The 17,808-nt window shown below is 40.8% G+C and overlaps 1 long non-coding RNA gene across 4 annotated transcripts in view; it reads left to right on the plus strand.

Annotated features, from left to right (window-relative positions):
• LOC311426836 overlaps positions 1–15,191 on the plus strand; it is a 30,761-nt gene extending 15,570 nt beyond the window's left edge. For 3 of the 4 annotated variants that reach the window (XR_014687068.1, XR_014687069.1, XR_014687070.1), the window contains one exon: positions 13,277–15,191. This is a non-coding gene — a long non-coding RNA (uncharacterized lncRNA). Of the gene's footprint in view, positions 1–1,320; positions 2,378–13,276 lie in introns of those variants that run through there. The other variant, XR_014687071.1, reaches the window with a different exon arrangement.
• Positions 15,192–17,808: the final 2,617 nt, after the last annotated feature.

Here is a 17,808-nt window from a genome sequence, read left to right on the forward strand (position 1 = left end):
TCACATGCTGTTACAGTTCATGTTTAAATTGTATTGGAAAATTGTGCAAGGTCTTTTGTTGCTTTGCTGACTTTTAATGTAGTTAATCAGTTCGGGGAGGGGAGGGGGGGGAAAGGGGAGGAGGGAGCAGGTGCCATGAAATTAACCAGTGCTCTGGGGACAGACAACATGGAGAATATTTGATGTCAAACACCTGGGACGAAAGAAGTGTTGCACATACCAGCAAGCAGTCACACAATTTTCACAGCAATCAAATGTTTTCCATAGCCTGTTTTCCTTGGGAAATCAGTCTGCAAGTGGGATTTCAAAGTCCCTTCAATGTATGCGGTTAATTTTTCTCCTCTTCGCACTATAGGCATTCAGGGTATGACTGCTTGGCTAATTACTCATGATGTTCTATTTACTTTTAAACCAGGGCAGAAATAGACATTCCTTCAACACCCAAAAAGCACATAGGGACACTTTAATATGGTTCCTACACTTTAAAAAAAAAAAGGTTCTAATGACAAAATACATACAAAATATAGTCTGAGAAGTTCCTTTTAAGACCTCAGCATCTTGAAATGGTGGGTGTAACTGTTCATACTTCAAAGACAAGATTCTTTGAACAGTAATAATTTCTGCTGATACCTAAACACTGCATTGATTTATGATACAAATTGTCAAATAAATTTATTTAAAAAAAAAAATGGTTAAGAGCTGGCTTGTATACAGGTTTTTTTTTTTTTTATTTCAATCTGTGTAGAGCTTAGGTTCGCAGGGAATTTAGTATGAGTCAGCTTTGTTTTACTACAGATGTCACAAAAAGACAAATTTAAAGAAAACTAAGACAAAATATGATTTCCTTTACCAGACTTAAGACCTTGGATAAAGTTTGTTAATCAGGGCTAAAATAGTGGCTAATATACCTCTGACTCCGCTATGAAATACAGAGTATAGAATAATAAAGTATGAAGAATATGAAAAAATCATATTTGAAGAGTATACTACATTATTGTATGAAAAGTACAGCTTAAAATGCTTTCTGTTTTGATGCAGAAGGTTTAGAAGCAAGCACTCAAAGAACTTTTCTCCTTCTTCCTTATGAGGAAACTTCTTTATGAGGATATTGAAAACTGCTGCATATCATCTGTTAAGAAATTAAAAATAAATAAATAAAATTTAAAAAACTATGTTGTGACAAGAAAAATGTCAGATATAGGGAACCTAATATCCACATTCTATTAAAAAATAAAAACAAAATAAAAATTCAAGTATCTCTTTAAATTAAGGTAAATAAATGATCTTAGCATTTGATCTATTTTTTTTTTCACATTCAAGACAAAGTGCTGAGAACGGACTGTTACATGTGCTGAATGTCTTCCTTTAATGAGAACTCTCAGCAGTTCTCATAAGATCATAAGAAGAAACTTTTTTTACTGTGGGGGTACTGATCAAACACTGAATACCTGAAGAAACTGTGTCATTCCTGGAGATATTCAAAACTCACCTGGATGCAGCCCTGGCCAACCTGCTGTAGTAGCACGGAGATTGGACTAGATGGTCTCCAGCAGAGCCTGCCAGCCTCAACCATGGTGTGATTCAGTTATAATTAGGAAAATATTATTTTGTCCTTTGGTTTTAACACCAAGAGTAATATTGATCTTGACAATAAAATGAGAAATTTTGCTTCACTGTTTTCATCTCCTCGTGTACATTGATAGAGATGAAAAACACACACACTGCTTCTTTGATAGAGTTTTCCTCTCTCCTTATTTTGACACTCATATTAATTTCTCATTTATGCAAACTATTCCATCAGTGTACAATGACTCTCCATATTTAATCACTGATGTAATGCATCTTGTACCTATCTCCGCCCTCTTTTGCAACTTGTCATTTGTGATGTTGTAGAAGTGTTTTATCCATGTATACAGTACAAATGTGCAGCCAGCACCATCTAGGACCAATTGCTGCAATTCTGACAAGAATAGTTGCTAATAGCATATTATTATACATTCTACACTGTTATACGAGGAAGATGACAGGATAAAGCTTTTTGTTTATGTAAAACCTTTTGTTAAAGAAGTGGTGGAGAAGGCTTTGATGCTTCAATCCTGAAAATGGCAATTTAAGAGTACAGTATAATCATGCTGTGCAGGACGAAAATAGATAGACCACCTTCCTGCCTAGTTTTGTTCAGAGCAAGAACTTGGGGTCATCAAAGAAAATCAATAGGAGCCAAGTTAAAGAAAGTAAGTAGAGGTGGTTCTTCATGCAATGGTTAAGCATCTCTTGTTCTGATAAATGAATGTTACTTTTTCATATACTGACTCTTTCAAAAATTAATTTTTAAGCAACGTACTAAGCTGCTCAGTTTCTGCACTTAGAATGTTAATCACCTTAAATAAACAGTACTATGTCCAAACTACATTCTTTCTTTTTTTTTTATTTATCCAATTAGTTTCTGTCCTCTGTTCACTGGAGTAACTCTTTAACTCTTTGTCAGGTTATAGAATTAACCAAAGCAAAGCGAAGACACACTTCAGCTACTATAGGCATATTTTCTATTGTCTCCACATCTGCAAGGGGGGAAACCCTCACTATCTTGGCAAATTTGGCAAAGAGGAACCATTTTGCCTCACAACTGCAGATGAAGGACTAAAAGAAGTAATACCATATTCATTATATTTCCAAGATAATTAGCAATAGGACCAGATGGTATCAGAGTGGGAGGGGTTTTTTTGCATGCTGCTGTCTTTCTCTTGTTTTTATCTAAGTCCTTAGACAGTAGGTTCACATATCAAACTTCGTGTGAGTAAAAGGTTTGCATTTATTTGGTGATCTTTACATCAAAAGACAATGTTGAGCTTCATCGTTCCATAAATACATATTATATGGGGCTGCACTAAATTTTCTAGAAATTGTGATGGTTTGTAAAAGGCTCTGTGGAAATCCCACAAGGTGTTACTGACAGCTCTCTTGTTGACTGAGGAAGTACCCAATTGTCAGACAAATATAACAAGACAACTCAAGACCTGGTCCCACAAATTGTCATTTAAAATTTCATCAAAATACTAATGATAACGTGATAAAGTATCATAGTGTTTTGTTGTGAATTGTTCTTATTACAGTTCTGTATATTAACACATATTCAATAATTTTAGCTTCATGGTATCTAAATGCCTAATCCCCTATCTACAGTAGCGAAAAAAAATGCAGCAACCAAACAAGTATTCTCAACACTTGGAAAACAGTTCACAAGTGCTACAAAAACTGTTTGTGAGGTCATAAAGAAGAAGCCAGTAAAAGCAAGAAAAAAGTCCCAGATAATTTTGGAATATTCAAAAGAGTTTTTTCCAGCTGTGTGTTAAACAGTGTCTGCTTCAGTTCATTCAACTTCTCTGTTATTTTTACAGTTAATTTGTACTATGGGAGTACCACAAGACCCCGATCTAAGAGGGCTCTTCTGGTCTGGCTGTTGTACAAATACAGAGTACAAAAATTATCTTCCAAAGGAATTTATCACTGTAGTGTAAGAAACAAACAAAAAAGGAAAAGGAAAATGAAGAGGAAAGAGCAAAAGAAATGGAAAATAAAAAATAAAAAATAAAAAATGGAAAAGGAATTAAAAAAAAAAAAAAAAAAAGAAGAAGAAGAAAAAGAGAAAAAAAGGGAAAAGAAAAAGAGAAAAATTGAGACACTAATTCAGGAACGCAGGTGTAAAGGTAAAGCAACATGGGTCTGCAACATCTGCAATACCCACAATGTAAGAAATGATGAACTCTTGAAAAGACACCAAAGATTTTAGCACAACAGTGTGCATTCAGGACACGGAAGACGTGAATACACACTGTATATAAATTCAGGCATTAGCTTCCTAGTGAGCTATCTGTGTCATTTTCAACCTGAATGGCAAACCCTGGAGGCCACTGGCATTTGTTTAATAGAATCATAAAATCATAGAAATTAATGTTGGAAAAGACCTTCAACATCACCTGGTCCAACCATCACCCTGCAACCAGTATCACCCCACTAAACCATGTCCCTAAGTGCCAGGTCCAACCTTTCCTTGAACATCCCCAGGGATGGTGACTCCACCACCTCCCTGGGCAACCCATTCCAAAACCTGACTACTCTTCCTGAGAAGAAATGTCTCCTCATTTCCAATCTTAACCTCCCCTGGTACAACTTGAGGCCATTGCCTATTGTCTTATCACTAGTTGTCTGTGAGAAGAGGCTGACCCCCAGGTCCCCACAGCTTCCTTTCAGGCAGTTGTAGAGAGCAATGAGGTCTCCCCTGAGCATCCTCTTCTGCAGAGTAAACACCTGCACTTCCCAAGGCTGCTATTCATAAGACTTGTGTTCCAGGCCGTTCACCACTGAACGTAAACTCTCTTTTTCTCTCAGACACACACCAAAAGTTCCCTGTTCATCCACACCGGTCTTCTTCCCCAACAGCTCATCCTATGGCACGTGGGCACAGCCTGCTCCAGCGCCCTTAAGACTTCCCTGAAGATTGTCCAGCCTTCCTGTACCCCTTTACCCTTCAGGACTGAATCCCAAGGGACCCTCCCTACCAATGTTTGCCCTCCGGAAGTCCAAGGTAGCAGTTTTACTGACACCACTCCTGACTTCACCAAGGATAAGGAACTCTACCATGTCATAATACTGGAGAGACAGGCAGGAAGAAACCGAATGAGCTCTTTACTAAGAGCAAGTGTAGAGTTCTGCACCTGGGAAGCAACAACCTGGCGTGAATTAAAAGGAGCATGACCAGCAGGTCAAGGGAGGTGATCCTCCCCCTCTACTCTGCCCCAGTCAGGCCTCACCTGGAGTAATGTCCAGTTCTGGGCTCCCCAGTACAAAAAAAAAGACAGAGATCTCCTGGAAAGAGTCCAGTGGAGGGCCACAACGATGATACAGGGTCTGGAGCATCTTTCCTATGAGGAAAGGCTGAGAGACCTGAGTCTGTTCATCCTGGAGAAGAGAAGACTGAGAGGGGATCTCATCAACGTGTATAAATACCTGAGGTGTGGGAGACAGAGGGATTTGGCCAACCTCTTTTCAGTGGTTTGTGGGAATAGGACAAGGGGCAATGGCTGCAAGTTAGAACACAGGAAGATCCGCACCAACATGAGAAAGAACTTCTTCACGGTGAGGGTGACAGAGCACTGGAACAGGCTGCCTAGAGAAGTTGTGGAGTTCTCTGGAGATATTTAAGGCCCATCTGGACACCTACCTGGGCAGCCTGCTCAAAGGAACCTGCTTTGGCAGGGGGGTTGGACCCAATGATCTTTCGAGGTCCCTTCCAACTCTTACAATTCTGTGATTCTGTGATTCTGTGATAATACATATTGTTAGCATGTGAATAACTGTATGATTGAAGGCACACTTTGTTTTACCTGGTAAGACTATCTTGTCCTAATAGCCATTGTTTGAATTTCTCTACACTGTTTATTTTTCATTGTTCTATATCATTTTTACTTACTGCTAAGTGATAGGACAAATCACTTCTCATCAGCTTTGAAGTGAGTCACAATCTGTTCTCCAAATTATTTTTGTTTGTATGCAAGTATTACTTGGTGTGGTCATCTCTATTGCTCAGATGAAATTTGTTCTAATAGACTTTTCCTAAATATCAGATTTTGGTGGTCCATATTTCCAGGGAGCATTTAATCTGGAAATCTTTTATTATACTCATATGTAAAATACTCTCCTGAAAGTTGTTGATCTCATGTGAAAGTAGCTTGATCTTTGCTTTTTTACTCCTAATGACTGGAACATAGCTCTAGATTGCATACTGCCCAAGAGACTGTTAGGATCATTATAGAAAATAACATGGCATTGATGTAAGAGTTTATACACAGTTATTTATTGCAGTCATCAACTCTTGGAGCTTCTCACTGACAAAATATTAAATCCTGGTCAATTCTCTCTTAGGTAATTAAAAGCTTCTTGTTTAAGTTCCACCTGAGAATTTAAATGGAATAATTAGTGTTTCCCCTTTTAAATTAATGATGAGAAGAATCAATCTATGCAGGATGAATGTCAAATATTCCTAGAGAATATTTTTATTAACTCCTTTGCTTCCCTTCTTCATTTCAAATTTATCCCTATTGTATATTTACAATTTATTTCATGGGTCAGGAAGAAAAAGAAGACAGTCAGGACTTCAGTTACATTCTGATTTGTACTGTTTCCACAGTCTGAATCTATTATGTCCTTGCTTCTCAAATACAGTGGTAGTGACAGATATGTTTTCCAGGTAAAACACTAGACATTTTTTGCTTTTTTGAGAGATTCAGAGGGAGAAAAAGAAATAAGGGTTGCTATGAATTATGCTGTGAGAAAGACATTTCACCCAGTCTCAGTCAGATGAATGTCTAATTTTCAACAATTAAAAATTAAGCAACTAAATACATAACAGAACAGATACAGATCTATGACTTCTAGGGGCACTGCCCAATGATGGCTTTTATTAAAGAGCAAACATGGATTAGAATTGGTGCATACATATTTAATATATATACATTTATTTATACATGTATGTGAGTATATATATACTCACAACCTTCTGAGCATCTCTGTTTGGTCTGTCCCTATGAACAAATTTTGCCATGAGAAAAAAGGAAACTGCCATAAGGAAACTGAACATTCATACATGTCTTGCAGATGTACAGGGAGCAATGTCTGTGTGTTGTCTTTGCAATACTTCTATAAGAAGCTCCCAAAGTAATGCAAGTATTGTTTGTTAGTTTTAGTTCTTTGTGTATCTGTATATTAAGATATGAGTGATTTTTAAAAAAGCAATTTGAAGTCTTTTACTATTTGCTTATGAATCTTATTTATCTACTAAAATCAGACTTCAAGTTGGGAGCTTGGCAAATGCTCTGGGTGTGCTTTAGCATTATTGCCAAGCAACAGCATGACTGTATCCCTCAGAGAGTGTCTGCCATTCCTGAGGTTATAGTAAAATATCTCTTTTAACTGTCAAATGGAAAAGCAGGGTCCTTCACAGACGTGGTTGCCATCCTGTGCTTCAAAGAAATTGAGCAGAAATGGCAAGAGACTTTGCCACAACTCTTTCCTGTCTTCTTCTTTCTCTGTGCCGTGGACCTTATGATGCTGGGTGCAGCAAGATGGGACCAGACACCAAAGGCCAGAAAAAAAAGAAGTCAGCAACTGCCTGCTCTAAGCTAGCAACTAGGGAAAAGCTGAGAACCAAAATACCTGTTAATAATCCTATTCCCAAGACTCCTGAGACAGAGGACACCCTCTCCTCAAGTGGATGCTCACCACCTTAAATGCAGATTTGAGATGAGCTGGAGGCACTTTTTAAGAGCAAAAAAAAAAAAAATGCACCACTTCTCCTGTTGTCCATCCCCAGAAAATATTCACCTGAGCATGTGAGAATCATAAAGTCATGGAATGGTTTGGGTTGGAGGGGACCTTGAGGATCATCTAGTCCAATCCCCCTGCCATGGGTGATGACACCTTCCACTAGACCAGGTTGCCTAAAACCCCATTCTGTCCAGCATTGTACACTTCCAGGAATGGGGCATCCACAGCTTCTCTGAGCAACCTGTTCCAGTGCCTCACCACCCTCTGAATGAAGAACTTCTTTAAGTAATAAATAATAACTAATCTAGATCTACTCTCTTTTTCTTTAAAATCATATCCCCTTGTCCTACCACTACACTCCTTGGAAGAATCCTTCAACTGCTTTCCTGTAGGCTCTCTGTAAGCACCAGAAGGCTGCTATAAGGTATTCCTGGAGTCTTCTCTTGTCCAGGCTGAATAACTTCAACTCCCTCAGCCTGTCTTGATAGGAGAGGCAATCCAGCCCCCTGATCATCCTCATGGCCATCTTCTGGACTTGTTCTAACTTGGCCATGTCCTTCATGTGCTGGGGGCCCCAGAGGACTCCAGGTAGGGTCTCACAAGAGCAGAGTAGAGGGGTACAATCACCTCCCTCAATGTGCTGGCCACACTGCTTTTGATGCAGATAAGGATATGATTGGCTTTCTGGGCTGCAAGCACACATGCTGGTTCATATTCATTTTTTTTTCATCCACCAATACCCCCAAGTCCTTCTCATGGCTGATTCACTGTTCACCCAGCCTGTATTTATGTTTGGGATTGCCCCAACCCAACTACTTGGCCTTGTCAAACTTCATGAGGTTTGCATCAGGGCCCACCTCACCAGCCTGTCAAAGTCCCTCTGGATGGCGTCCATGGACAGAGGTTGTTTTCTGTCCTTGTTGATGAAGCCATACATTTGCACAAAGGAATAACTCATTGAACTCATGAAAGACAGTGAAGAGGAACCATGGCTTTACTTTACATTGGTTTCATTTGGGAGAAAACAAGTAGGGTGTACTTGTTTTCCAGACACAGCTTACATAAAAGTATTAGACATCTTACATGAAGAAAGAAAAAAAAAAAAAAGTGAAAACACAGTATTTCCCATCATCTTTCTTCCGGCTTTAACACTACAGTCTGTGAGGACCTGAGACTCCATGAGCACTAAGTGGAGTATATGTGCAACAATCAGTCTAATCTTCTCAGGGGATTTGGCTGGGAGAACATCTTGTCTCTGGATTGAGATGAGAGTTAAGCACAAATTCAGCCTACGGCTGCCATGTGTAGCTAAGACTGGGACAGCAAAGGGGAGCCTGCATAGGAGCATCACCTCAGTTGTCTGTCAGTAAAAGAGGGTCTCAAAGAACAGTAGTACTTCAAGGGTAAAGTTACACATGTTTTTGGTTTTTAACTATCTTGATTTTATGTCTTTAAATTCTTCTTGTGTCCAATTTTCTGTCTTAGGTCTGTGCTGGATCTGATCTTGTTTCAATGTCAGTCCACTCCTAAGCTGTGATACAGAAAAATTGAATTGTTACTATCTTTAGCTCTGGCTTTAAGCAGTCCAGACTTCCAGGATCACCTCTACACAAAAGTTTGTTAAAATATTTATGCTGAAATTATTGGCACAAAAATGCTGTTTAAAGTTTGCAAACCTTACAAGTTAATCCAAAGCATTATAATTACATGTCTTATACACAGTTTGTATTTGTGACTTACTGCAAGATAAATTAATGGCAAGCTTAGTTTTTATGACTCTTCATGCTCCTTAAGGACATTGAAACATAAAAACTGAGCCAAGGATAGCTTCTGAGAAACTTCTGCAATAGATATGAAGAAGAGCAGGCAATATCTGAATCTAAACAGAGTGATTCATATACTACTTTGTGTATTACAGGTTCTTTTCTACTGGAATGGGCAAGTGAGTCAAAACTAACAGTTTTGTTACGTATTCTGGTATTTGCTGTGTAAAACAAACACGGGAAAATACAAGTATTTAAGAAAGGTATTTATTGTCTTGGTTTTATCTGATAAGATTACACACATACTTGTAGTCTCTATTTACAAAGAACAAACACTACGGATAACACCTGGATTTTTTTTTCTATTTCCACAGTATTTGCTGTGCTTTTATTTTTTATTTTTATTTTTATTTTTATTTTTATTTTTATTTTTTGTGTGTGTGTGTTTTAATTAAAGAACTAGATAGTGGAATTGCAAGATTTGTATTTTCTCTATTGGAGCAGTGCTCATGACTACAGAGAACAGACTCGGAGAACGATTAAGCTAAAACAGACCTTTGGAGGCCATGTAGTCCAACCAGCTTGTAAGTTAGACCAGGTTGCTCTAAGTTATGCCCAAGGGAGTTTTGAAAATGTGCAAGGCTGGAGGTTTTGTGGTATATGGATCACCTTTACCAGCATTCAACCAGACTTACTCCAAAAATCTTGCATTATGCTCCTATGCAACAGAAAAAATATCTCTTAGGGTAGACTAAACGGTAAATTGAATGAATCCAAAATAATAAATTAATTCTTATAAAAACAAACAAACAAACCAAAAAAAACCCATAACATTTAGAAAACATGGAGACAGGAAAAAAAGGTATCAGCAGAAGTCAAGGACCTGTGTAATGTGATGATTTTCATAGCATTTTCATAGCATTTGTAGAAGCATTCATAGCATGTAGAAGCATCCACCCAGCTGGAAAGCAGCTCTGCAGAAAAGGCACTGGGGACTCTGGTAAACACCAAGTTGAACATCAGCCAGCAATGTACCCTTGCTGCTGAGAAGGTTAACGGTGTTCTTAGTGACATTAGGCAAAGTACTGCCATCAGGTTGAGGGAGGTGATCCTTTCCCTCTACTCAGCTCTGGTGAGAAAAGGCATAAAGACCAAAGTATGCACTCTCTTGTGAACTCTCAAGAATCAACAGATGCTTAGCAATGAGTCAGTACCTGCAGGGTGAAAGTAGAAAATAAAAATCTTAAGAGCTGGGGAAGAAACATATACATTTTCACAACCCTAAGCAGCAACAGGGTATGCCCTTCAGTGAAAAGAATAAATGCAAAATCTCTGAGAATTGGTAAATAAATAGTAACAAAATCTTATGAGACTTTAACTATAAGGAAGAGATACATTTGCCTCTTGTTCTCAAGAAGTAAATATGCCCAACTGAAACCGGTACTTGAGTTGCTCCAAAAGCAGAATCTCTGAAAGAAGATAACCAGAACCTTCTGCTCCATGCTAGAAGGACAGGACTAGGCCTGAAACTGGACAAAAACACTGAAATTACAACTGTTATCAGTACAGTACATGGCCACTTCCTTACTGATACAACATAGCTAACCCATAGGAAGGAAGAGCAAAACAGAACTATTGATGACTAATAAGTTTAAATTATCTGAATTTAAATTATCTTGGACTCAAATTATCTGAAAATATTTCTTCTAAACATCACAGATACGGAGGAAAATAACTCAAAGGAAATTACTACCAAAATAAACTATGTAGGCGTGGCTTTTCCAGCATTGTGTCAAAATACATCTCCAGAAGCTGCTTGCTCTTACTGAAATACTAAGGATATGCAGATAATATAAATTCATTCATTTTACAACATAATAGCAAGGTATAGATGAAATCTCACAGGTTTACACAATAACTTAATCTGGAAGAGACTTCTCAAGATCACACAGTCTAAGCACCCTGCTCAAGAAATATCACCTAGACCTATGACCATGTCTAGTTGGGTTTTGAATATCTCCATGAATGGAAGCTCCATAAACTCTCTGTGCAACCTATGACAGTGTTAGACCATGCTCAGAATGAAAAAAAAAAAATGGGTTTTGTGTATTCGGTTAGAATATTTTGTGTTTTCACTTGTGTCCATTGCTTCTTGTCCTGTCAGTGGATGCCACTGAGAAGAGTCTGTCTCCCTGACAATATCCAAAAAGCACCAAAAAATAATTAGTCTTGGGAACATTCATCATTCTGAAAGGATAAGACTGTCAGTGAGGATTGTATCCAAGATACTTAATATGCAAGCATGCAAGTTTGCCTAGTATCAGCAAATCAGATTAGCTGAATTATTGAGAAAAAGTATTCCATTAGGAGTCCCCATTATGGAAAAGACACAAGTTTATGAACCTTAAGGATATCATATACTAGCCAAATATGAGTCAAGACATTCAAAACTTAGTGTGCAAATATGATGCATATAGAAAATTGCAAAACCCTTTTCCTGTAAACCAGAAATCCTACATGAGCTGCTTCTTATTCATGGAAGCTACTCCAAGGGAAAATAATACACTGCCATGGTTAGACTGTGTCAAGTACCTTGTAATTGCAAATAAATCTAGTCAAAACATCATCTAGAAAAATCTCCAAAACCTTATTCAATTACCTATGATTACCTACTTTTAGATATATTTTTGGGGGGTGTTGTTTTTCTTTTGTTTTTGTTTTGTTTGTTTCTGGTTTTGTTTTTCCTAACAGTCATTCAGTTATTAATCCTTCCTTCCTTCCTTCCTTCCTTCCTTCCTTCCTTCCTTCCTTCCTTCCTTCCTTCCTTCCTTCCTTCCTTCCTTCCTTCCTTCCTTCCTTCCTTCCTTCCTTCCTTCCTTCCTTCCTTCCTTCCTCCCCTCCTTCCTCTCTTCCTTTCTTCCTTTTTCTTATGGTGCTTTAGTCATATGAACAATGCCTTAAGTTCTTAGCATTTGCCTAGTGACTGTCAATTTTATATCAACTAAGTTGTTTTCCATTACAGGAATATTTATGCAAATGCTAACATGCTTATGTTTTATTTTCTTTCTGACAAATTTAATTAGACAAAACTTTCTTCATCTGTTCCAGACTAATACAGCTGGCCCCAGCTTGTTCACTTATTTAGTCTTCTAAGCCTCACATCTTATACAACAAGGATAATTACATTTGTTATTGAGCCTTATATTAGTGTTCTCAGATTTGGGGAGTTAATGTTGGGCAGAATTTGTTGCAGCAGTTCATTCAAGAGAGGAAAAATGATAAAATCTTTGCTTCTTAATGTTCTAAGAAAACACAATCAAGAATGGAGCAGGTTTGTTCAGTGAAGAAAAAATAACCTTGTCATTTAACAGGGAAACCGTAAGTGTTCTGAGGCAAAAGATCACAAGTCAAACAAATTGTGAGTGCTGTGTTGTGGCAAATGCTCCAGCTCTACCTCTGGGTCTTGGGGGTTCCTGCAGGAAGGTTCGTGCACACTGATGACATTTGCTGACATTTTAATTTCAGAGAAGCATGGATGTGTTTGCTCCTTGTGCTGGCTGCATTCTTCATCACCAATGTAACTGTGTGGTCTATCTCCCCTCTGACTGACTCATGATCAAGGAGAAAAGAAAATGTATCACACAGCTATGTTCTCACATTTAGATTTTACGGTGAAACAATGACTCATCAGTGTGGCAAAAATGCCACAAATTTGACTCATCAAAGGGCAAAAGTTATCACAATGTGTTAAATATTTTCTTATATTCAGACACATTTTGAGCAAAATATGTGTCTTGTTTCTTCTGACTATAACTTAGAATGTGCAGGCCCTTCTTTGCATTTGGTTGCTCTGAAGATTTGCTTGGGTTGTAACGTTGCTCTTTGGTTCTGGTCAAATACTTATTTTTCCATAGTTGTATCCTGTATTCTTGATTCCCCAAAACTGCAAAACTAAAAGAAAGATTGAATTCTTCCTCTTTCTAGATGCATTCTATGCACTCAGAATGTCTGTGCCCCACTTGTGTTAACTAGGTGTTAAGCAGCACTTCTCAGTTGCCAGACCAAAATGGTGGCTATCAGTCAGGAGCTCCTGCTGGAAATTTGGCTCAGAATAAATTGTTGAGAAACTGTTGAGAAACTTATAGCTTTTTCCCTGACTTGAAATTCAAAGGTCATTATTTGCCCTCCAGGTCACAAGCTGCCAGTTGCCTAATGCCCAGCAAAGAGTTGCTGCAGAATTACTTGGGAGGCAGTCCTGAAGGGCAAAGGAGTCCAGAAAGGCTGGACACTCTTCAAGAAAGAAATCCTAAAGGCAAAGGAGCAGACCATCCCTATGCGTCCAAAGATGAGCCAGTGTTGAAGAAGACTGCCTTGGCTAAAAAGAGAGCTGTGGCTAGAGCTCAGGAAGAAAAAGAGGGTTGATGACCTTTGGAAGAAGGCACGGGCCACTCAGGAAGACTACAAAGATGTCATGAAGCTGTGCAGGGACAAGGCTCAGTCTGGCTATTGCTGTTAAAGACAATAAAAATGTTTTTATAAATACATAAGAAAAGGAAGACTAAGGAGAATCTCAATCTCAATCCTTGTTTTTTGTTTGTTAGTTTGATAGTTGTTTTTTTGGTAGTTTGTTTGTTTGTTTGTTTGGATGTGGAGGGAAAAATACTAACAAGAGATGAGGAAAAGGCTGAGGTACTTAATGCCTACTTTGGCTCAGTCTTTAGCAGAAAGACCAGTTGTTCTCCAGGTACCCAGCCCCCTGATCTGGTAGATAGGGACAGAGAGCAGAATGAAACCCTGATAATCTATGAGGAAATGATTAGTGGCCTGCTACTCCACTTAGATGTATGCAACTCTATGGGGCCAGACAGGATCCATCTAAGGATATTGAGGGAGCTGACAGAAGAGCTCACCAAGCTGCTTTCCATCATTTATCAGCAGTCCTGGCTATCAGGGGAAGTCCCAGTTGATTGGGAAATGTAACACCCATCTACAAGAAAGGGTGGAAAGAGGATTGGGGGAACTACAGGCCTGTAAGTCTGATCTCAGTTCTGGGGAAGCTTATGGAGCAAATTATCTTGAGTGCCATCATGTAGCAGTTACAGGACAACCAGGTAATCAGGCCCAGTCAGCATGGGTTTATCAAAGGAAGGTCCTGTTTGATGAATCTGATCTCTTTCTATGAAAAGGTGATGTGCTCAGTGGACAAGGGAAAGGCTGTGGGTGTGATCTACCTAGACTTCAGTAATGCTCTTGACACTGTTGCCCACAGCATTCTTCTGAAGAAGCTGGCTGCTCAAGGCCTAAATGTGTGTACACAATATTGGGTTAACAACTGGCTGGGTGGCTGGACCCAAAGAGTTGGGAGTGAATGGAGTTAAATCTAGTTCAAGGCCGGTCACTAGTGGTGTCCTACAGGGATCAGTACTGGGGCCATTTCTCTTCAACATCTTTGTCAATGACCTGGATGACCAGATCAAATAAGTTTGCACATGACACCAAGTTGGGCAGGAGTTTTGATCTGCATGAGGGTAGGAGGGGTCTGCAGGGGATCTGTATAGGATGGACCTATGGGCCAAGACCACCTGTGTGAGGTTTAACAAGGCCAAGTGCTGGGTCCTGCACTTGGGGCACAGGAACCCCATGCAGCACTACAGGCTGGAGGAAGAGTGGCTGGAAGGTTGCCCAGCAGAAAGGGATCTGAGGTTGTTGTTCAACAGCTGGCTGAATATGAGCCAGCAGTGTGCCCAGGTGTCCATGAAAACCAACAGCATCCTGGCTTGTATCAGAAATAGTGTGACCAGCAGGACTAGGGAAGTGATTGTCCCCCTGTACTCTGCTCTGGTGAGGCCGCACCTTGAGTACTGTGTTCAGTTTTGGGCCCTCACTACAAGAAGGACATCAAGGTGCTAGAGACTGTCCAGAGAAGGTCAACAAAGCCAGTGAGGGATCTAGAAAATAGGTCTTATGAGGAGCAGCTGAGGGAGCTGGATTTGTTTAGTCTGGAGAAAAGGAGGCTCAGGGAAGACCTTATGAAGCTGTACAATTATCTTAAAGGATGCCATACTGAAGGGGGCTGCAGGCTCTTCTCCCAGGCATCAAGTGATAAGACAAGATAAGAGTTGCATTAGGGGAGGTTTAGGTTGTATAATAGTAGAAATTTATTTACTGAAAAAGTTGTGCAGTGTTGGAATAAGCTGCCCAGGGAAGTAGTTGAGTCACCATCCCTGAGGGTCTTCCAGAAACTTGTAGATTTACAGCTTACTAGTATGGTATTGTGGTAGACTTTAGTACTAGGTTAAAGGTTGGACTAGATGATCCTAGAGGTCCAACCATTCCCCTTTATTACCCACTAAACCATGTCACTAAGTACCACATTCAACCTTTCCATAAATACCTCCAGGGACAGTGACTCCACCAGCTCCCTGGGTAACCTGTTCCAGTAGTGCTTCTGTTTTGGATCATGACATTTAGCATAACAGGAATTGAATTCAAATTAATTTGAAATACTTTTAAATTTTTTTCTAGGAGTTGACTTACCTAGTAAGAAATTATTTAGTTTTATTACATTCCCCAAGGGCCTTCCTGAGATACAATGTTGGTGCCATGTGGCTCTGCGTTGCACCTAAATGCTGATTGGTACTTAGCTTAACTGTATTTTTTCCTCATCTGATGCGATGTTGAATTGTACTGAATTATGTTTTTTACTATTATAAGCATTGTTCAAATAATTACAGAATCACAGAATTTTCTAGGTTGGAAGAGACCTCAAGGTCATCGAGTCCAACCTCCAACCTAACGCTAAAAGCCCTCCACTAAACCATATCCCTAAGCTCTACATCTAAACGTCTTTTGAAGACTTCCAGGGATGGTGACTCCACCACTTCCCTGGGCAGCCTGTTCCAGTGCCTCACAACCCTTTCAGTGAAGAAGTTCTTCCTAACATCTAACCTAAAACTCCCCTGGCTCAACTTAAGCCCATTCCCCCTCATCCTGTCACCAGGCACGTGGGAGAACAGGCCAACCCCCACCTCGCTACAGCCTCCCTTGAGGTACCTAAAAAGAGCGATAAGGTCACCCCTGAGCCTCCTCTTCTCCAGGCTGAACAAGCCCAGCTCCCTCAGCCGCTCCTCGTAGGACTTGTTCTCCAGGCCCCTCACCAGCTTTGTCGCCCTTCTCTGGACCTGCTCAAGCACCTCGATGTCCTTCTTGTAGCGAGGGGCCCAAAACTGAACACAGTACTCGAGGTGCGGCCTCACCAGAGCTGAGTACAGGGGGACGATCACCTCCCTAGCCCTGCTGGTCACGCTGTTCCTGATACAAGCCAGGATGCCGTTGGCCTTCTTGGCCACCTGAGCACACTGCTGGCTCATATTCAGCCGACTATCCACCATCACTCCCAGGTCCTTCTCTGCCTGGCAGCTCTCCAACCACTCATCTCCCAGCCTGTAGCTCTGCTTGGGGTTATTGCGCCCCAGGTGCAGGACCCGGCACTTGGCCTTGTTGAACTTCATGCAGTTGACCTCAGCCCATCGGTGCAGCCTATCCAGATCCTCCTGCAGAGCTTTCCTACCCTCAAGCAGATCGACACACGCACCTAACTTGGTGTCATCTGCGAACTTACTGAGGGTGCACTCGATGCCCTCATCCAGATCATCGATGAAGATATTAAAGAGGACCGGCCCCAGCACCGAGCCCTGGGGGACGCCACTAGTGACTGGCCTCCAACTGGACTTGGCTCCATTCACCACGACTCTTTGGGCCCGGCTATCCAGCCAGTTTCTAACCCAACAAAGCGTGCGCCAGTCCAAGCCAAGAGCAGCCAGTTTCTTGAGGAGAATGCTGTGGGAGACGGTGTCAAAAGCCTTGCTGAAGTCAAGGTAGACCACATCCACAGCCTTTCCCTCATCCACCCAACACGTCACTTTGTCATAGAAGGAGATCAGGTTCGTCAGGCATGACCTGCCTTTCATAAAGCCATGCTGACTGGGCCTGATCGCCTGCTTCCCCTGCAAGTGCTGCATGATGACTCTCAGGAGGATCTGCTCCATGAGCTTTCCTGGCACTGAGGTCAAACTAACAGGCCTGTAGTTTCCCGGGTCTGCCCTCCGGCCCTTTTTGTAGATGGGCGTCACGTTTGCTAGCCGCCAGTCGATTGGGACCTCCCCTGATAGCCAGGACTGTTGATAAATGATGGATAGTGGCTTGGCCAGCTCCTCTGCCAGTTCCCTCAGTACCCTTGGGTGGATCCCATCCGGCCCCATTGACTTGTGCACATCTAAGTGCCGTAGCAGGTCACCAACCAGTTCTTCATGGATAATGAGGGCCACATCCTGCTCCCCATCCCCTTCCACCAGCTCAGGGTACTGAGTATCCAGAGAACAACCGGTATTGCCGCTAAAGACTGAGGCAAAGAAGGCATTGAGCACCTCCGCCTTTTCCTCATCTCTTGTAACTAAGTTTCCCCCCGCATCCAGTAAAGGATGGAGATTCTCCTTAGTCCTCATTTTTGTGTTGATGTATTTATAGAAACGTTTTTTGTTATCTTTAACGGCAGTAGCCAGATTGAGCTCCAGATGAGCTTTGGCCTTCCTAATTTTGTCCCTGCACAGCCTCGCTACTTCTTTAAAGTCCTCCTTAGTGGCCTGTCCACTTTTCCAAAGCTTATAAACCCTCTTTTTCCTCCTAAGATCAAGCCACAATTCTCTGTTGAGCCAGGCCGGTC

This window comes from Aythya ferina (genome assembly GCF_964211825.1).
Source record: "Aythya ferina genome assembly, chromosome: Z".
In the NCBI taxonomy this organism is placed as follows: domain Eukaryota; kingdom Metazoa; phylum Chordata; class Aves; order Anseriformes; family Anatidae; genus Aythya; species Aythya ferina.